Source organism: Rana temporaria, chromosome 2, assembly GCF_905171775.1.
Source record: "Rana temporaria chromosome 2, aRanTem1.1, whole genome shotgun sequence".
Classification (NCBI taxonomy): domain Eukaryota; kingdom Metazoa; phylum Chordata; class Amphibia; order Anura; family Ranidae; genus Rana; species Rana temporaria.
The window spans coordinates 84,947,044-84,969,249 of NC_053490.1; positions in this window are offsets into that span (position 1 = coordinate 84,947,044).

A 22,206-nucleotide genomic window follows, 5' to 3' on the forward strand; every position below is an offset into this window, starting at 1 on the left:
TGAATAGACAATCAGTCTTCCTTATCTGACCTGTAGCTTGCAGATAAACCTTTACCACTCTTACAACATCTAGAGAGTGTAGACTCTCTTCCTCCGCAGACTGCGGATCTGAAAAGAAAGACGGTAGGACTATAGCTTGGTTCAGATGAAAACCTGAAACCACCTTAGGCAAGAAATTCGGGTGAGGCCGCAGCACCACCCTGTCTTCATGAATAATCATATACGATTCATTACACGAAAGAGCCGCCAATTCCGATACCCTCCTAGCCAAGGATATGGCTACAAGAAAAAACTGTTTCTGTGTTAAAAGACTTAGAGAAACCTGGTGTAAAGGTTCAAAAGGTAGCTTCTGTAAAACAGATAACACAAAATTCAAATCCCATGGGCACACGGGAGACTTAATCGGCGGATTCAACCACGGTGCACCCTGAACAAAGGCCCTGACTAGGGAATGAGAGGCAAGCGGTCTTTGAAAAAATACTGACAAAGCTGAGATTTTGCCCTTGATAGTGCTCAAGGCCGATTTCATATTTAAGCCCAAATTATGAAAGGCAAGAATCCTATTAATGGCAAACTTCTTAGGATGCCACTTTCTGGGTTCACACCAGGAAACATATGCCTTCCAGATTCTGTAGTAGATGAGCCTGGAGGCCGGTTTCCTAGCATTAACCAGAGTGGATAGGACTGGCCCTGAGAGCCCACGTTTCATCAGAATGTGGGTCTCAACAGCCAAGCCATCAAATTTAGATTTTGTAAGGCAGGATGGAATATTGGACCCTGCGATAGTAGGTCTGGGCGTAATGGAAGAATCCAAGGTCTTCCTACTGCCATTGTTATGACTTCTACCAGGGTCTCTTGGGCCAACCCGGGGTGACAAAAATCACTGACTTACCTTCCTTCTTGACTCTCTGAAGGAATCGTGGAAAGAGCGGTACTGGAGGGAACACATAAATCGGGGAATACTGATCCCGTGAGATTGTCAGGGCATCTGAGCCTTGAGCATAGGGATCTCTTGTTCTTGACACAAAGCTGTCCAGTTTAGCATTGAACCTGGAAGCCAACAGGTCCACATCTGGGGTTCCCCATTTCTGACATATGATTTGAAACATGTCAGGGTGTAGAGACCATTCTCCTGGACTCAGTTGCTGGCGGCTTAAAAAAAACGCCTGCCAATTTTCTACCCCTGGAATGAAGACCACAGATAGGCGAGGAATATGCCTTTCTGCCCAGGCCAAGAAGTGATTCACCTCTTTTTGGGCATCCAGACTTCTGATGCCTCCTTGGTGATTGATATAGGCCACGGCCGTAGCATTGTCGGACTGAACCCAAACAGGCCAGCCTTGCAGTCTGTAAGACCAAACTTTGAGGGCCAAATGAATTGCCTGAATCTCTAGAATGTTGATGGGTAGGAGATTTTCGGCCCCGGACCACTTCCCCTGGGCAGATGCTTCTTCTAGCACTGCCCCCCAGCCCAGAAGGCTGGCATCTGTGGTCACCACTTTCCAGGTAACTGAAGTGAAGGATTTTCCTTCTGACAGATTTTGGGGGATCAGCCAATCATAGGAAGATCCAGGGCCTGAACATCTTTGTTCCAAACTGACAGAATTCTGCCCTGTAACGGTGTTGAGTGGAACTGCGTTTTTAGCAGTATGCGATTAAATATATATATGGAATATAAAAAATGTATATAAACAACTGAACAGACAGTCTCCATACGGCAGGAGCGAATGTTCAGAAACTGATTCAGACTTTTGAGATCTAGGATAGGTCTGACATCCCTGTTTGGTTTTGGAACCGTAAACAGGTTTGAATAGAATCCTGACCCCTGATCCTCTGGGGCTAACTCCAAGATTACCCCTTGGGACAACAGGTGTTCCAAGGCCAATAGTAAAGGCCTTTTTTTTTTCTGGATCTTTGGCAACTCTTGATCTCAGAAAATGGGGTGGCGGAAGTTCTCTGAACTCTAGCTTGTAGCCTGAGGACACTGTGGTGATGACCCACTTGTCCTGAACCTCGTCCCACCAGGAGTTTGCAAAATGCAGCAGCCTTCCCCCCTCTCGGCTGAGTGGGGGCATCCCTTAAAAGGGAAGTTTTGGGGGTCTGTTTAGACCTTGAACCCCAAGTTCTTTTCTGCCCTTGAGCTTGGCTCTGGGCTTCTCCCCTAGTGTTAGACTGGGGCGGCCGCCGCCACTGCCTGGAGACTGAGTTTCCAGGGGCTGGAGAAAGAGTACGTTTAAATGAGGGACGCTTACTCTTTTTCTTAACCGGCAATAGAGTAGACTTGCCTCCGGTAATCTTTTGGATGTATTTATCCAGGTCATCTCCAAACAGGCATTCTCCCCCAAAGGGGAACGCTGCCAAGTTTTTTTTGCAGGAATCCTCGGCCTCCCAATGTTTCAACCAAAGGGACCTGCACATGTGTACCTTCAGGATATTCAAGCGAGATGCTTGTTGAACAGAGTCTATAATCACATCAATCGCAAAGCACAAGGCCTTAGGAAGGTCCTCATAAACCTCAATCTGTTCTGTAGGGAGGAGGTTAATCATCTGCTTCATTTGTTCCTTGAGGAACTGACATACACCAATGGCTGTAACTGCAGGTTGTACCACAGCCCTAGCCATGGAAGAGGAGGCTTTTAATAGGGACTCCAGCTTTTTATCAGTTGGATCCTTAAAACCCTGTGCATTGTCTAAAGGACAGGTCAGGTTTTTGTTTGCACAAGAAATAGCTGCATCAATAGCAGGTAACCCCAATTTCTTGGTGAAACCTTCCTCCGTAGGATAAAGGAGGGAGAACTGCTTAGGAGGAAAAAACTGTTTATCTGGGTGAACCCAGTCATCATACATCAGTTTATCCAGCAAGGGGTGAACTGGAAAGGCACATGCATCCTGTGGGGATTTCTGGGATCCCAAAGAGGAAACAGAGGGCCTAGAAGCTCCAACAGGAGGCAATTTGTAAGTGGCACGCACCATCTCTGCATAATATTGCACCTGCATCTTTAGCAACTAAGAAGTTGCAGGAAACCTCTCATCCTCTGAGTCCTCAGACTGCACATGATCCTCATCTCCAGAGAGGGATTTTTTACCCTCAGAAGGCTCATCTGAAAAGAGAGCCAGAGCAGAGGAAGGGGATCTACCCCATTTTCTGCTATCTCTCAAGGAGGTTGTGATAATATTAGCAATCCTTCCTTCCAGGCCATCCAGACCAACTTTTAAAGCGTCATAGGAGAAGCTGAAAATCCAGACAGGGGTTCATCCTGTGAGGCTGCTATCAGGCTGACAGAGGGGGATGGTATACTGCAGGCAAGTTTAGAATCCTTAGCCGTACATGGGGATTTTCTGGTGCCTCTTTTACTCGCCCTAGACCCTCTTCTCGGGGACATAGTCCTTACTGGAAAGCAAAGGTACTATCCACAAATACAAATGCAATCACTGTTGTGCTATAGTCTTACAATACACAAAAATATCAGCTCAATTCACAACCTGATGGCGAGTAGGAGTCTTAGGTTTGCCTGGTTCAATCCACAGGAATTCTTACAGCCCACAGCTCTGTGTTCATGCTGCTTACAGAAGGCTCTGGCGTGCTGGGCTTTTAAACCAGCCTCTTGGCGCCTGCACACAGGTGTCCTGCATTGCGCAAGGGCACTATCAACCACTTTTGGCCCTCCCCATCCATGTCTCTATTCTGACAGAAGAGCGCGCTCCTGGCGAGCACATGCGCCACTGTCATGGCAGCGCCCAGGAGACGAGGAAGAGGGGGGAGAGATTACTTGGGAGCATCTTGTGGACCCCTGTATGCATAACGTGGCAGAGCCTGCAGCGGAAAGAGGTGAGTGGTGTTATATTTGATCGACTTCACTGAGCATGTTATCCTGGAAGGCTATGTAAGAAAACACCAGGTTTGCACTTACTCCCTCCAGTGGTGAGAACCAGGAAAGTCATCCTACCCAAAAGAAGATAATACATAAATAAAAATTATATTCTTCTTACCTGATTCACGCCGCAGGAAAGCTACTAAAAGTAGTTCCAGCTTTCACCCATCATGGCGGGCAAGTTGTGCCAATCTTCAGGTTTACCAAGGGTTTTATTAGCGAAAACCTCATACCTGGACCTGTAGAAGACTCTGCCAGAAACTTTTTGTGCCACAGATGTATTAGTACACCAAAGTCTGGATCCCAGAGCCCAGACCTCCACAGAGAGACATTACAGGCAAACCACTTTCTTCTTACACGAGGCCCGGGTACCAACCATCTTAGGCCTTTGATATCCGAGGAATGGATCCGGTTATAGCTCCTAGGTCTCCGCAGCCAGACCATCAAAGGAGCATTTTTCTTCTTAGCACATATTGAACATGACCAACCACCTTAACACTGGCGAAAAAACTGAGATACTCTCCATTTGGGAGCCACGGAGCAACGGAGCGAGTGCCCGAATCAACGCGGAGCATCGACAGCAAGGAATGGGCATACACGCTAGAAGCGGTCACTGACTGGCAACATACACATCCTGGGAAACGGTACCGGAATATCCAATTTGGACTGATTGAGACCATTGGTGTTATTCCATCTAGCCCCATGGCTTAGTGACTCCCCTCATGGGGTACTCACATTCAGTAACAAAGGAATTAAGTAGCCAGATCAAAAGGTGACAACACGCAACTTCTTGGTAACGTATTATGACTACTCACCAATTGCTTCAGTTACCAGTTGCCTGAATTGCCCTATACTGTTGTCTTATTAAAGCTCCAATGCCCACCATGCACAAGAGACCCATCGGTCACTAATACTGTGTCGTTTTAACTGACAATTGCGCGGTCATACGACGTGGCTCCCAAACAAAAATTACGTCTTTTTTTCCCCATAAATAGAGCTTTCTTTTGATGGTATTTGATCACCTCTGTGTTAATTTTTTTGCGCTATAAACAAAAATACAGCGACAATTTTGAAAACAATTCAATATTTTTTACTTTTTGCTATAATAAATATCCCCCAAAAATCTATAAAACAAATGTTTTTCCTCAGTTTAGGTCTATATGTATTCTTCTACATATTTTTGGTTAAAAAAAATTGCAATAATCGTTTATTGATCGGTTTGTGCAAAAGTTATAGGGCCAAATCCTCAAAAATCCTGCCTAACTTAATTTTTCCCATTTAAGTTACACTGACTTAAAATTTCTACCTAAGTGCCCGATCCACAAAGCACTTACCTAGAAATTTCAGGCCGTGTAACTTAAATGTCTCCGGCGCAAGGCGGTCCTCTTCTGCAGGGGGCGATGACAATTTAAATGAGGCGCGGTCCCGCTGCCGGCCATACTGCGCATGCTCGTGACGTCATTTTCCCGACGGGCAGCGCGCAAAATTACGTTACGCCGGGCTTTGTGGATTGCGACGGGACAATAAAGTTGCGTCGGGTAAAAAAAAAGTTACGCGCCGGGAAAAAAAATTCAAAATTTTAAAAAAATCGCGGCGATCGAAAAAAATGTCTGTTTTTACAAGGTGTTACTAGTTTACACTTTGTAAAAGCAGAACTAATTTTACGTATGCAAACGTAAACTTACGCAAGAAACACAAAGCTGAAAAGCTTTGTGGATCTCCGTAAGTCCTCATTTGCATACGCAAAGCGGCATTTCGACACGAAATGCCCCCAGCGGCGGATGCGGTACTGCATCCTAAGATCCGACAGTGTAAGTCTCTTACAGATGTCGGATCTTCTGCCTATCTTTGGAAAACTGCTTCTGAGGATCAGTTCCAAAGATAGGCACAGGGATACGCAGGCGGAACAGCAGTTCCGCCTGCGTATCCCTTTTGAGGATTTGGCCCATAGCGTCTACAAAATAGAGGATAGTTTTATGACATTTTTATTCATAATATATTTTTTACTAGTAATGGTGGCGATCAGCGATTTTTATCGTGACTGCGACATTATGGCGGACACATCGGACACTTTTGACACCATTTTGGAACCATTGTAATTTTTACAGAGATCAGTGCTATAAAAATGCACTGATTACTCTAAAAATTACACCGGCAGTGAAGGGGTTAACCTGTAGGATGGCAATAAAGGGGTTAAGTGTGACCTAGGGAGTGTTTCTAACTGTTAGGGGGCGTGGCTTGCCGTAACACGTCACTGGACGCTGTTCCCGATGACAGGGAACACGATCAGTGACAGTGTCACTAGGCAGAACGGGTAGATGTTGTGTTTACAGTAACATCTCTCCGTTCTTCAGCTCCATGACACGATCGCGGGATACCAGCGTACATCGAGTCTGTGGGTCCCGTGGGCACGGAGCGCGCGACCACACGGTGGCAATTTAAAGGGGACGTATAGATACGTCGATTTGTGCAGCCGTGCCATTCTGCTGACGTTTAAGTTCGTGCAGCGGTCGGCAAGCGCTCAAGGAGAGACATTTAGGTGTCCGTTTATGAAGCAGTGAATTCTATTCACTGCTTCGTTCTTCGGCTATCACAGTGAAGATTTTTCTCCTCTGTGTGCCGGTTTATCAAGCGGAGAAGAACGCTTCACCCTCGGAGGAGTGAAGTGATCTTCCAACGCTTCTAACACTGGAGAACTGCCCCTGATACTGGAATCTCGTGAGACTCTACGAGATTACAGTACCAGGAATTCACAGAAACACAGAGATGTCAGTTTATTGAGCGGTGATAAATTATCACCGCTCAATACACTGACAGACCGCGTGGATAATGTAATTAAAATAACGAGTCCCCCTACATAATATATATGTATACACACACATACACTATATATACATGTATATACACACACATTATATATATATATACATGTACACATTATATATATGTAAGTATATATATATATGTATACACATAAATATTACAGGGGGACATGGTTACAGTGTTGGGGGGTCTAAACGAGGTAGAAGGAAGTTAAAAATCTTCCTCCTCAGAACCCCCGGGATTCCCTCTTCACTCCCCGCTTCACCACCTCTGAGCTGGTGAACCGGGGCATGTGAATTCTGACACAGATCGCCAGTGAAGCGCTCAGATCGCGGCTTCATAAACTGGCCGTTTTTGTGTCAGTCTATGAGACTTCACTGTGTGTAGAGATAATCGGCGGGAGAACAAATTCAAACACTTCTCCCCCCGATTATCTCTGTTTCATAAACTGTTTATGGGCTGTGATCACTGGTGATCCTTGGGATCACCGCTCTTCACTGCTTCATAAACGGACACCTTAAAAGGAAACATTCAAACAGATAAAATCAGAAACAGAGGGGGTTATTTACTAAAGGCAAATCCACTTTACACTACAAGTGCAAACTACAAGTGCAAAGTGGACTTGAAATTGCACTGAAAGTGCACTTGGAAGTGCAGTCGCTGTAGATCCGAGGGGGACATGCAAGGGGAAAAAAACAGCATTTTAGTTTGTACATGATTGGATAATAAAATCAGCAGAGCTTCCCCTCATTTCAGATCTACCCCTCAGATTTACAGCGACTACACTTCCAAGTGCACTTTCAGTGCAATTTCAAATGCACTTTGCACTTGAAGTTTGCACTTGTAGTGCAAAGTGGATTTGCCTGTCGTAAATAAAACCCAGAATTTGTAAAAGTAATACCCATGTACTTTATCTGGGTTACCCATTGCAGGGGAGAGGGGGGTTATATTGGAAACATGCATCTCCTAGTGCTAGAATCTTAGATTTGTGCCAGTTAACCCACAAGCCAAGGAGGGCTGTGATGGTATACAACATATTCAAAGCGGATGATAATGAAGACTCAGGCCCCGTACACACGGCCGAGGAACTCGACGTGCTTGGCACGTCGAGTTCCTCGTCGAGTTTTGGGATGAAGCCGCCGAGGAGCTCGGCGGGACGCCTTCTCCCATAGAACAACGAGAAAATAGAGAACATGTTCTCTATTTTCTCGTCGAGCTCCTCGGCGGCTCCATCGAGCCAAAACTGTACAGACGACAGAGTTTCTCGGCAGAATCCGGGTTTTGACCGAGTTTCTCGGTGAATTCTGCCGAGAAACTCTGTCGTGTGTACGGGGCCTCAGAGTCTTGCAGAAGCAACACTAAAGCCGCGTGACCATTTTAAAGTCCTAGAAAAAACAAAGTTTTTCTCGACGTGATTCTTGTCAAGCCTGCCTTGCATATACACGATCCGTACGACGGCACTATAACACGTACGACGGCACTATAAAGGGGAAGTTCCATTCAGATGGCGCCACCCTTTGGGCTTCTTTTATTGATTTTGTGTTAGTAAAAGTTTGGTGAGAGACGATTCGCGCTTTTTAGTCTTCGTGCTTTTCAGTCTGTTACAGCGTGACGAATGTGCTATCTCCATTACGAACGCTAATTTTACCAGAACGTGTGCTCCCATCTCATAATTTGCTTCTGAACTAGCATGTTTTTTCCCCATCGTTAAAGCCTACACACGACCATTTTTCACGGCGTGAAAAATGACAACGTAAAAAAACGACGAGAAAAATCAGAGCATGTTCTAAATTTTTAATGCCCATTTTTCATGTTGAAAAAAATGCTCTGGAGCCTACAGACAATTGTTTTTAATGACCAATTTAAAAAATGCCATTTTTCACGTCGTGAAAAACGGTCGTGTGTACGCAGCATAAGTCATCTGTGTAGAGAGTGCTTTTTTCTGAGACTGCCTACTGTGATGCCCTGGACTGAGGAGGTACGCAACAACACAGTAATAGGTTCTATCATCAGGGCAAACAACCCCTGGAGGCAGGGAGTGGCTGCCATCGGGCAGCCATAAAGCAGATTAATTAATTTCAGAAACTCCGACCCAAACCGCATACATTTTAGGACCTCCCTCAAATGCTTTTTCAAGGTCTAAAAAGACCATAGCACTTTCATTCGGGCCATTCGTTGATAATTCAGCATGGGAAAAAAATGTATTTATGTTTATATCTATAGCCTTCTGGGGCATAAAGTCCATTTGGTCAGAGGATATTAGTAGATGGAGGAATGTAGTATGTTTTTTGGTAAGCATTGTTGTCAGGTTTTAGGCTCCATTCACACCTAGGCGTGTTTACGCCTGACGCCAGACGCTATTGCAGCCTGCAATACGCTGGAGGGGTGATTTAACATTGTCGGCTATGGAGATGGTTCACATCTCCACGCCGAACGCCGAAACGCTGTACGCCTGAAGTCCCGGACCCTTTTTTTCAGGCGGCTTTCGGCGTTCGGCATAGCCGACAATGTTTCAATCACCCCTCCGGCGTATTGTAGGCTAAAAACGTCGCGTTTTGTCGCGGCAAATCGCGAGAAAAAACGCCGCAATTTGTCACGGCAAATCGCGGTACAATACGCCGCGTTCAGGTGTGAATGCAGCCTTAAGCCCCGTACACACGACCAGTTTCCTCGGCAGAATTCAGCTTCCGACCGAGTTTCTGGCTGAATTCTGCCGAGGAAACTGGTCGTGTGTACACTTTCAGCCGAGGAAGCCGACGAGGAGCTCGACGAGGAAATAGAGAACATGTTCTCTATTTCCTCGTTGTTCTATGGGAGCTCTCGTCCCGCCGAGCTCCTCGGCGGCTTCAGTGCTGAACTGGCCGAGGAACTCGATGTGTTTGGCACGTCGAGTTCCTCGGCCGTGTGTACGAGGCTTTAAAGATCCATGTTGAGAAAAGCAACAGGCCTATAAGAGTCTCATTGTAAAGGGTCTTTATTAGGATTAGCAAGTAATTTATTACATAGTTACATACACTGAGCAAAAATATGAATACAACACTTTTGTGTTTGCCCCTATTTATCATGAGCTGAAGATCTACAAATTTTTGTATGTACACAAAAAGCCTATTTCTCTCAAATGTTGTTCACAAATCTGTCTAAATCTGTGTTAGTGAGCACTTCTCCTTTGCCGAGATAATCCATCCACCCCAGAGGTGTGGCATATCAAGATGCTGATTAGACAGCATGATTATTGCACAGGTGTGCCTTTGGCTGGCCACAATAAAAGGCCACTCTAAAATGTGCAGTTTTATCACACAACATAATGTCACAGATGCAAGTTTTGAGGGACCGTGCAATTGGCATGCTGACTGCAGGAATGTCCACCAGAGCTGTTGCCCTGAATGTTCATTTCTCTACCATAAGCCATCTCCAAAGGCGTTTCAGAGAATTTGGCAGTACATCGAACTGGCCTCACCACCGCAGACCACGTGTAACCACACCAGCCCAGGACCTCCACATCCAGCATCTTCACCTCCAAGATCGTCTGAGACCAGCCACCCGGACAGCTGCTGCAACAATTGGTTTGCATAACCAAAGAATTTCTGCACAAACTGTCAGAAACCGTCTCAGGGAAGCTTATCTGCATGCTTGTCGCCCTTATCGGGGTCTCGACCTGACTGCAGTTCTCTGTCGTAACCGACTTGAGTGGGCAAATGCTCATATTCAATGACATCTGGCACTTTGGAGAGGTGTTCTCTTCATGGAGAATCCCGGTTTTCACTGTACAGGGCAGATGGCAGACAACGTGTATGGCATTGTGTGGGTGAGCGTATTGCTGATGTCAGTGTTGTGGAACGAGTGGCCCATGGGGGCGGTGGGGTTATGATATGGGCAGGCGTATGCTATGGACAAGGAACACAGGTGCATTTTATTGATGACATTTTGAATGCACAGAGATACCATGACAAAAAACCTGAGGTCCATTGTTGTGCCATTCATCAACGACCATCGACACTTCCTGATGATACCACTGCTTGTGGAAGAGAATTCCACATCCTTACCGATCTGACAGTAAAAGAACCCTCTACGCAGTAAAGGTTAAACCGCTTCCCAATTTTAGTGAATGGCCGCATGTCGTTTTTTTTTTTTTTTTTTTTATTATCAAAATTTGTATTAGTTTTTCAACATTTCCATTTAACAATATATTACATTATATCACACCCTTATACAATAAACATCCTTATCTGTATCCCATACCCCCCCCGGGGGGAAAAAAAAGGATAAAAAGAAAAAAAATACTCCATTTCACATTTTTTCCCCCTATGCTAGGGTCACCAGTACAGTATTTGTACATCCGTATCATATCCCCTCTCAAGCATCTCTTCTCCAGAGAGAATAAGTTCAATGCTTGTAGTCTTTCCCCATAACTGAGATCCTCCAGTCCCTTTATTAGCTTTAAAGCCCTTATCTGAACTCTTTCCAGTTCTAACACTGGATGGAATACTCCCGATGCGGCCAGACCAGAGTCTTGTAGAGTGAGAGAATTATCGTTTTATCTCTGGAGTAAATCCCCTCCTTTTTTTTTTGCATAAACAATTTATTGAATTCTTACGGTAATACAAAAAGAAAAAGGGTTACAATCCCCCTTTTAAAGCATGTTAATATTCTGTTGGCTTTACTTGCAGTAATCCATATCCTTAGTCCTTAGAGGCTTCCTTATGGGATGACAGCCATGCAGACCAATTTGATGTAGTGTGCAGTGGATGGTATGAGCACCGAAAAGCTGACTTCCCCACCCTTTCAACCTCTGTAGCAATGTTGGCAGCACTCATACGTCTATTTCCCAAAGACAACCTCTGGATATGACACTGAGCACGTGCACTCAACTTCTTTGGTCGACCATGGTGAGGCCTGTTCTGAGTGGAACCTGTCCTGTTAAACCGCTGTTTGGTCTCTGCCACTGTGTTGCCGCTCAGTTTTAGGATCTTTGCCAACTTCTTATAGCCTAGGCCATCTTTATGTAGAGCAACAATTCTTTTTTTCAGATCCTGAGTGAGTTTTTTGCCATGAGGTGCCATGTTAAACTTCCAGTGACCAGTATGAGAGAGTGAAAGCGATAACATCAAATTTAACACACCTGCTTCCCATTCACACCTGAGACCTTGTAACACTAATGAGTCACATGAAACCGGGGAGGGAAAATAGCTAATTGGGCCCAATTTGGACATTTTCACTTAGGGGTGTACTCACTTTTGTTGCCAGTGCTTTAGACATTAACGGCTGTGTGTTGAGTTATTTTGAGAGGACAGCAAATTTACACTGTTATAAAAGCTATACACTCACTACTTTACATTGTAGCAAAGTGTAATTTCTTCAGTGTTGTCATATGAAAAGATATAATAAAATATTTACAAAAATGTGAGGGGTGTACTCACTTTTGTGAGATACTATAATTTAAAATGCCACTCATACAACTATGATTTATATTTTTTAATTGATTAAATAAAAAAAATTATAGTCATGGCCCATAAATGAGTACCACATGTGTACTGTAGGTGAGTCAGATATTTTCTGTAATTAAAACACAATGGCAACAGATGTTTGCTAAGTAAAGTTATTTTCCACTTGATGAAATGGCAGTATTTCCAACAGCCAACTCTTCCTGCAAATGACTTTTGCAAATTTGGGGAATTCACAATTGGATTAATATGTGTAAGATTTCAACACTTCTAGAAAAAAGGAACATGCGTGCTCAAACTGTCATGTCTTCTCTTAATTTACATTTGTTCTCAGGAACTGTAGAACAAGATTTAAAGGAGAAGTACAGCCAAGCTCGAGCTGCACCCCTGTTCAGCAGACAGTAGGCTGAAGTCCGCAGTCTGCTGATGTCTCAGAGCCAGGCCAGGCAAGGGCAAGATTTTGACAATGAAGTCGGGATCCCCTCAGAGGCTTTCCGCCGAGCATAGTTTTTCTATATCTGTTAGCTGTTCACCTGATCTCAGTGGAGATGGTAATTTTTGAACAAACTGACTTAGCTGTTGATACCTCCAGTTACTAATATCCATCAAACTTTTTTTTGTTTTAATTCCTGCAGTGTTACTAAGTGTCCATCCTTAATTATATCCCTTAAAATGTCGTTTTTTATCCAATTACCCCCCACTTGTGTTTTACTTGGTGCAAAATAATCATTATTCTCCAATGCTATAAGGGGTGAGTTGTATACCTTCTCCATTTTTTTATAAACTGTGTCCCAAATTTTAAGTGCATTTTTTGTTATCTCATGTGTGTTGGTGCTTAATACTCTATTTTTAGGGGGGTTCCAGATTATGGTTTCTAACCTCACCTTTGATAGTGCATTCTCTAAACTAACCCACCTTTTTTCTTTGTTGACCCTGGCCCACTCTACCACCCTCGATATTACGACAGCATCATAATATTTTTTAATGTCTGGTACTGCGAGTCCCCCTATGTTTCTTATTCCTCCAGATATAATTCATGACCAATTTTTTGAGCATGTTGAACAATGACTTTGGCAGGGCTATAGGGATCATCTGAACTTTGTATAAGATCTTAGGCATAAGGACCATTTTGCAGAAATTAATTCGTCCTATCCATGAGATAGGTCTATTTTTTACCCTTTTTATTTCGGCTTTTATTTCGTCCAGTAGAGATATATAGTTTATCTTATAGATTTTTTTGGTTGTATTTGCTAGGCGGATCCCTAAATATTTAAGTTCCCTCACCCAGGGGAATTGGTAGGCTGTTCTTAGTAATCGTTCATCTGTCCTGTTAATGTTTACATTCAATATTTCTGTTTTGGTGACGTTTAATTTAAAATTTAAGATTTCTCCATAATGCTTACATAGATTCAATAGCCTTGGGATTGATGTTTTAGGGTTTACCAAGTAGAAGAGAACATCATCTGCGAATGCTGATAATTTATGCTCCTCTTCATCTATTTTCACTCCTTTGATATACAGACTTTTACGGATCCTGGCCAGCAGGGGTTCGATAGATAGAACAAACAAGAGAGGGGACAATGGGCATCCCTGCCTTGTTCCATTCTTCATCATAAATGCTTTTGACAGGCAGCCGTTTATTTTTATCCTGGCCGTTGGGGATTTGTAGAGGGCCCTGATCCAATCCAGCATCCTCTGTCCAAATCCCATTTTTTCCAAGGTTTGTAACATGAGTCCCCAGTCTACCCTGTCGAATGCTTTTTCTGCATCAATCGACAGGAGTAGACCTGGGGACCCATTCTCTTTTATTTTTTGGAGTATCAGAAGAGCTCTGACTCCATTGTTTCTTCCCTCTCGTCCTTGGATAAATCCCGTCTGGTCTGGGTGGATCAGTTTTACCATCTCTCGTTTTACTCTTTCTGCCAATACCTTTGCAAATAACTTTATATATGCATTCAACAAAGATATTGGCCTGTAAGCAGAACAACTTTTAATATCTTTGCCTTCCTTGGGGATGACTGTGATGGTTGCCTCTGATGCTTCTCTACTTAAACTATAGTCTTTTCCTAGACCGTTAAAGTATTTGCAGAGTCTTGGGAGGAGGATCTCCTTACATTTTTTATAATACAGGGCTGTGAAGCCGCCTGGTCCCGGGCTTTTTCCCGACGCGGTGCCTGTCAGTGCTATTTTGATTTCTATTTCTGTAATTGGCCTGTCCATCGTCAACATATCATTTTGATTGATTTTTGTCAGTCCTGCTTCCTTTAGAAATTCTAGGGTCTTATTTTTTTTTCCTCCTCTGATTGATTTATCTGAACAACTGCGTAGAGCTTTTCATAATAAGCTCTGAAGGTTTCAGCAATATCTTCTGTTGTGTGTGCCTCCTCCCCTTTCTCGTTTTTGATCTTGTCAATATAATTCCTTGATTTCTTTTTCTGCACCATCCTGGCTAAGTGTTTATTTGTTTTATTCCCCCACATATATCTTTCCTTTGCAATAAGGTTAAACTTCCTCCTCGTCTCCTGGTCCATAAGATCTTTAAATTTGTTTTGTTTATTTACTAAATCCTGATATAGTTCTCGTTGCTTTCCCATTTTTTATGCTTGTGCTCCAGTTCGAATATCTCCGTTATTAATTTTTCCCTTTTACACCTTTTTTTTTTTTTTTTCTTGCAACCAAACTTTTACTAACACGCGGTAACACAAAATCAGCAAAAACAGCCCCAAGGGTGGCGCCATTGAATTTGAACTTCCCCTTTATAGTGCCGTCGTACGTGGTTTACGTGACCGCGTTCTGACATCGTTTTTTTAACCGATGGTGTGTAGGCACGACTGATGAAAGTCAGCTTCATCGGATATCTGAAAGAAAGTCACCGCTCCAGGTGGGTCTACTATACGGTCACACACTGTTTACAGGATTCCAAGGGTGCTGACGGTGCACTAGGAAAACATAAAAGATAGATGAAGGATGGATGACCGCACTCCAAAAACCGTACAGGTTGTCTTTTATTAAATGAACAGCAGATACATCACCAGATCCTAACAACAGGAACAGGGGAACAGCCGACGTTTCGCACAAAATCAGTGCTTATTCATGCCATGAATAAGCACTGATTTTGTGCGAAACGTCGGCTGTTCCCCTGTTCCTGTTGTTTTGATCTGGTGATGTATCTGCTGTTCATTTAATAAAAGACAACCTGTACGGTTTTTGGAGTGCGGCCATCCATCCTTCATCTATCTTTTATTCATCGGATATCTGATGAAAAAATCCATCAGACCGTTTTCATCAGATGAACCGATCGTGTGTACAGGGCATCAGAGAGCCGCTGAGAGCCTGAGCCAGCCGCTCCCACCTCCTCCACAGCCCAGCCTTCCAGTGAGCGCGGGGAGGGGAGCAAAAAGCGATGACTAACAGTCCCCAGCTCTCTGCTCAGGGAGCCCTGAGAACCGAGCAATCAGCAACAACTACTAAAGAAAGCATTAGGCCTTTTCAGCTTCTTTGCAGCGCTAAAGCCCAAATATCAAATTCAGTCTAAACACATTGAACTTTTGTCCATGTAAGATATTTCTTACAGGAAGTATGGAAAAAATATCTGTTCTCTGATTGGAGAAAACCTTGACCCACTAAAAAAAATAATGCCTGGTGTTAGGTGTAGAAGGTTACTCTGTGGAAGCAGTTGTGATCCCTTGAAGTTGTTTTCCAAATCTTGGGGGAAACAGAGGGCAGGGGAAGTCTTACTGCAGGGATTGCCTATACCTTGCTTACAGGGGGGGGGGCTATGGAGGTGTGTGTGTGTGTATATATATATATATATATATATATATATATATATTTTTCCATCTGTCCATCTGATCATCCCCCACAGATACTGCCCTTTGTTCCACTTGACCCTCCCTTCTAGATTGTAAGCTCTAACGAGCAGGGCCCTCTGATTCATCTTGTATTGTATTGTAATTGTACTGTCTTCCCCGATGTAAAGCGCTGCACAAACTGTTGGCGCTATATAGATCCTGTATAATGATAATAATAATAATAATATATATATATTATTATTATTATTATTATTATACAGGATTTATATAGCGCCAACAGTTTGCGCAGCGCTTTACATTGGGGAGGACAGTACAATTACAATACAATACAGGATGATACACCCCTCACATTTTTGTAAATATTTTATTACACCTTTTCATGTGATAACGCTGAGGAAATTACACTTCACTACAATGTAAAGTAGTGAGTGTACAGCTTGTATAACAGTGTAAATTTGCTGTCCCCTCAAAATAACTCAACACACAGCCATTAATGTCTAAACCACTGGCAATAAAAGTGAGTACTGCCCTAAGTGAAAATGTCCAAATTGGGCCCAATTAGCTATTTTCCCTCCCCGGTGTCATGTGACTCTTTGGTGTTACAAGGTCAGAGGTGTGAATGAGGAGCAGGTGTGTTAAATTTGGTGTTATCGCTCTCACTCTCTCATAATGGTCATTGGAAGTTCAACATGGCACTTCATGGCAAAGAACTCTCTGAGGATCTAAAAAAAAGAATTGTCTACTCAGAACAGGCCTTGTCATGGTCGACCAAAGAAGTTCAGTGCACATGCTCAGCATCATATCCAGAGGTTGTCTTTGGGAAATAGACATATTAGTGCTACCAGCATTTCTACAGAGGTTGAAAGAGGTGGAGGGTCAGCTTGTCAGTGCTCAGACCATACATTGCACACTGCATGAAATTGGTCTGCATGGCTGTCATCCCAGAAGGAAACCTCTTCTAAAGATGATGCACAAGCAAGCCCACAAACAGTTTGCTGAAGACAAGCAGACTAAGGACATGGATTTCTGGAACCATGTCCTGTGGTCTGATGAGACCAAGATAAACTTATTTGGTTCAGTCAAGTGTCTGTGGCGGCAACCAGGTGAGGAGTACAAAGACAAGTGTGTCTTGCCTAAAGTCAAGCATGGCGGTTGGAGTGTCGTGGTCTGGGGCTGCATGAGTGTAGCTGGCATTGGGGAGCTACAGTTCATTGAGGAAACCATGAATGCCAACTGTGATATGCTGAAGCAGATCATGATCTCCTCCCTTCGGCGACTGGGCCACAGGGCAGTATTCCAACATGATAACGACCCCAAACACACCTCTAAGACGACCACTGCCTTGCTAAAGAAGCTGAGGGTAAAGGTAATGGACTTACCAAGCATGTCTCCAGACCTAAACCTTATTGGACGTCTGTGGGGCATCCTAAAATGGAAGGTGGAGGAGCGCAAGGTCTCTAACATCCACCAGCTCTGTGATGTCATAATGGAGGAGTGGAAGAGGACTCCAGTGGCAACCTGTGAAGCTCTGGTGAACTCCATGCCCAAGAGGGTCAAGGCAGTGCTGAAAAATAATGCTGGCCACATAAAATATTGTCACTTTGGGTCCATTTTTGGACATTTTCACTTAGGGGTGTTCTCACTTTTGTTGCCAGAGGTTTAGACATTAATCACTGTGTGTTGAGTTATTTTGAGGGGACATTAAATTTACACTGTTATACAGAGCTTTTTTTCTCAGAAAATAGGTGCAGGAACTCAACCACGACCCTGTTCAGATTTCACAAACAGTAGAAGGGTCTTAAAGGGGCATTAAATACCAGGATTGTATTACATACAGAGTGCAGAGTTCAGGGGGTTACACACAGAGTGCAGAGCTGTCACTTGTAAACACAGAAACCAGACTTCTGTGTTTACAAGTGATTGTGGTGAGCGGGCATCAAAGGGTCTGAGCCAGAGGTGGTGGAACCGAGTTCCCCCAAGTTCCCCCTGAAAAAAAGCCCTGCTGTTATACAAGCTGTACACTCACTACTTTACATTGTAGCAAAGTGTAATTTTTTCAGTATTGTCACATTACTGAAGATATAATAAAATATTTACAAAAATGTGAGGGGTGTACTCACTTCTGTGAGATACTATAATTTAAAATGCCACTCATACAACTATGATTTATATTTTTTAATTGATTAAATAAAAAATTGATAGTCATGGCCCATAAATGGGTAGCACATGTGTACTTTAGGTGAGTCAGATATTTTCTGTAACTAAAACACAATGGCAACAGATGGTTGTTAAGTAAAGTTATTTTCCACTTGATGAAATGGCAGTATTTCCAAGAGCCAACTCTTCCTGCAAATGACCTTTGCAAATTTGGGGAATTCACAATTGAATTAATATGTGTAAGATTACAATACTCCTATTAAAAAGGAACATGCGTGCTCAAACTGTCATGTCTTATTTTCATTTACATTTGTTCTCAGAAACGGTAGAACAAGATTTAAAGGAAAAGTACAGCCAAGCTCGAGCTGCACCCCTGTAACCTGTTTTCAGCAGACAGTAGGCTGAAGTCCGCTGTCTGCTGATGTCACAGAGCCGGTCCAGGCAAGGGCAAGATTGTGACAATGAAGTCGGGATCCCCCCACATGCCTGTGGGGGGAGCCGCTGAGAGCCTGAGCCAGCCGCTCCCACCCCCTCCACAGCCCAGCCCTCCAGTGAGTGCGTGGAGGGGGGAGCAAACAGCGATGGCTAACAGTCCCCAGCTCTCTGCTCAGGGAGCCCTGAGAACCGAGTAATCAGCAACAACTACTACAGCATTAGGCCTTTTCAGCTTCTTTGCAGCACTAAAGCCCAAATTTCAAATTCAGTCTGAACACATTGAACTTCTGTCCATGTAAGGTATTTCTTACAGGAAGTATGGAAAAAATATTTGTCCTCTGATTGGAGAAAACCTTGACCCACTAAGAAAAAGAATGCCTGGTGTTAGGTGTAGAAGGTTATTCTGTGGAAGCAGTTGTGATCCCTTGAAGTTGTTTTCCAAATCTTGGGGGAAACAGAGGGCAGGGAAAGTCTTACTGCAGGGATTGCCTTTACCTTGCCTAGAGGGGGGGGGGGGGGGCTATGGAAGTATATATATATATATATATATATATATATATATATATATATATATATATATATATACACATATAGGTAGATATAAATATATATATATATATATATATATATATATATATATATACATATATATATATATATATATATATATATATATATATATATATATATATATATATATATATATATATATATATATATACACAGTATCTCACAAAAGTGAGTACATTTTTATAAATATTTTATTATATCTTTTTTTATGTGATAACGCTGAAGAAATTACACTTTACTACAATGTAAAGTAGTGAGTGTACAGCTTGTATAACTGTGTAAATTAGCCTTTTTCTCTACCCGGTGTCATGTGACTCATTAGTGTTACAAGGTTTGTAAAGGAATTTTTTTTTTCTTAATAGCTTCCTTTACCTTAATGCAGTGCTGTTTTCATGTCCTCATTGTTTGTTTTTGCTCTCAAGTTGCTGTAATTCTTCTCTGATCTCCACACTTCCTGGTTGTCTGTTTCCTGATAACCACAGTACTGGGAGCTTTCTCTCTGTGGTCACTAATCATGGAGGTGTGATTACTGTGTGTATAAAACCCCACAGCACCAATCAGTTTCGTGTTCCAAACCATCACTGCCCTGTATTGGCTCTGTGGCTCTGTACAGTAGAGAGGCAGGAAACAACATGCAAAAACAAAACTAGAAACTACAGGTACATTATATGATTGATTTTTATCTATTTTTAATCGTTTTTAAAAGGAATCAGTTAACTATTATGGGGCAGATCCACAAACATCTGCCTGGGCGCAGCGTATGTGAGATACGCTACGCTGCTGTAACTTACTTTGCTATTCTTTGAATCCTGAAAGAATTTGCGCCGTAAGTTACGGCGGCGTAGTGTATCTCTCGCGGCGTAAGGGCGTGGAATTCAAATGCGGCGAGTAGGGGGCGTATTTCATTTAAATGAAGCGCCTTTCCGCGCCGAACGAACTGCGCATGCCTCGTCCGTCAAAACTCCCAGGGTGCATTACTCCAAATGACGTCGCAAGGACGTCGTTGTTTTTGACGTGAACGTAAATGGCGTCCAGCCCCATTCACGGATGACTTACGCAAACGACGTAAAATTTACAAAATTATACGCGGGAACGACGGCCATACTTAACATTTAGTACACCACCAGATAGCAGCTTTAACTATACGCCGGAAAAAGCCAAACGGAAACGACGTAAAAGAATGCGACGGCCGCTCGTACGTTCGTGGATCGTCGGAAATAGCTAATTTGCATACTCGACGCGGAATACGACGGAAACGCCACCCAGCGGCCACCGGAAAATTGCATCTTAGATCCGACGGCGTACTAAGGCGTACACCTGTCGAATCTAACACAGATGCCGTCGTATCTTGTTTGGTGGATACCAAAACAAAGATACGACGCGCAAAATTTGAAATTACGCGGCATATAAACAGATACGTCGGCGTAATTTCTTTGAGGATCTGCCCTTATGTCTCTATACCCTGTAAACAGTCATTTCAGCATAATTTTTCTTTTTATTTACAACTCCTTTAAATTTGGTCTTATTGCTCTCACTCTCTCATACTGGTCACTGGAAGTTCAACATGGCACCTCATGGCAAAGAACTCTATTAGGACCTGAAAAAAAGAATTGTTGAAGACAAGCAGACTAAGGACATGGATTACTGGAACCGTGTCCTATGGTCTCATGAGACCAAGATAAACTTATTTGGTTCAGTCAAGTGTCTGTGGCGGCAACCAGGTGAGGAGTACAAAGACAAGTGTGTCTTGCCTAAAGTCAAGCATGGTGGTTTGAGTGTCGTGGTCTGGGGCTGCATGAGTGCTGAGGCTGACTGGGCCGCAGGGCAGTATTCCAACATGATAGCAACCCCAAAACACCTCTAAGATGACCACTGCCTTGCTAAAGAAGCTGAGGGTAAAGAGGGACCAAGCATGTCTCCAGACCTAAACCTTATTGGGCTGCGGGGCATCCTCAAACAGAAGGTGGAGGAGTGCAAGGTCATTAACATTCACCAGCTCTGTGATGTCATCATGAAGGAGTGGAAGAAGACTCCAGTGGCAACCTGTGAAGCTCTGGTGAACTCCATGCCCAAGAGGGTTAAGGCAGTGCTGTAAAATAATTCTGGCCACATAAAAAAAATTCACTTAGGGGTGTTCTCACTTTTGTTGCCAGGATTCTCTCATACACATTCAAGGGCAGCACAGTGGTGTAGTTGTTAGCACTTTCACCTAGCAGCAAAAAGGGTCGCTGGTTTGAATCCCGACCAAGACACCATCTGTCTGGAGTTTGCATGTTCTTACTGTGTCTGCGTGGGTTTCCTCTGGGTACTCCGGTTTCCTCCCACACACCAAAGACATGCTGGTAGGTTAATTGGATCCTGTCCAAATTGGCCCAGTATATATGCATATATGTGTGTACAACTGTGTGTCCCAAGCGTGTCGAGATCCTACGGGGTAAATGACCGCACCAGCCAGGAAGACACTGGCTGCAAAAAGCGCCTAGAGGCGATTCAGTTTGCATGTGTAGTGCTTTACAAGTCACTCATTCATTCAGGGATCCATGATCCAGTTCGGGTCTTGGTCCTCTCCCCCTAATTTAAACTCACCTGAGACAGACAACCAGTGCTCTTGGTCTGGGAACCTCAGACAACTTCTGTCTAGGAGAGCAACAGGTTTTGAAAAGCTATTAAGCTGTGTATGTGGAAGCTGACAAGCTGTAGGCTTGCTCAGCCTGATAGTTAAGATCTGTATATATTGTATAATTAGTGCCGAGACCAGGCCAGGTTTTTGTTTAGCTATTTTTGTTCCAATTTGTTTTTGGAACACTTGAACAGTACCTGTATATAGACTTGTATATATCACAATATCACAAATAAACACTGCACTGTTTGTCTACCTCACTGGATTTGGTTTCTGTGCTCGAAAGACTGCTTATCCCAAGGAGATTTGTACCTGCTACCTGTCCCCCAGGTTACAATATATATATATATATATAAATATAAATATATACCGTATTTATCGCGGTATAACGCGCTCCCGCGTATACCGCGCACCCCCAAAGTTGACCCGAATCCTGTGGAAAAAAAGTTTTTTTTGTACTTACAGTTTTGGTGTCT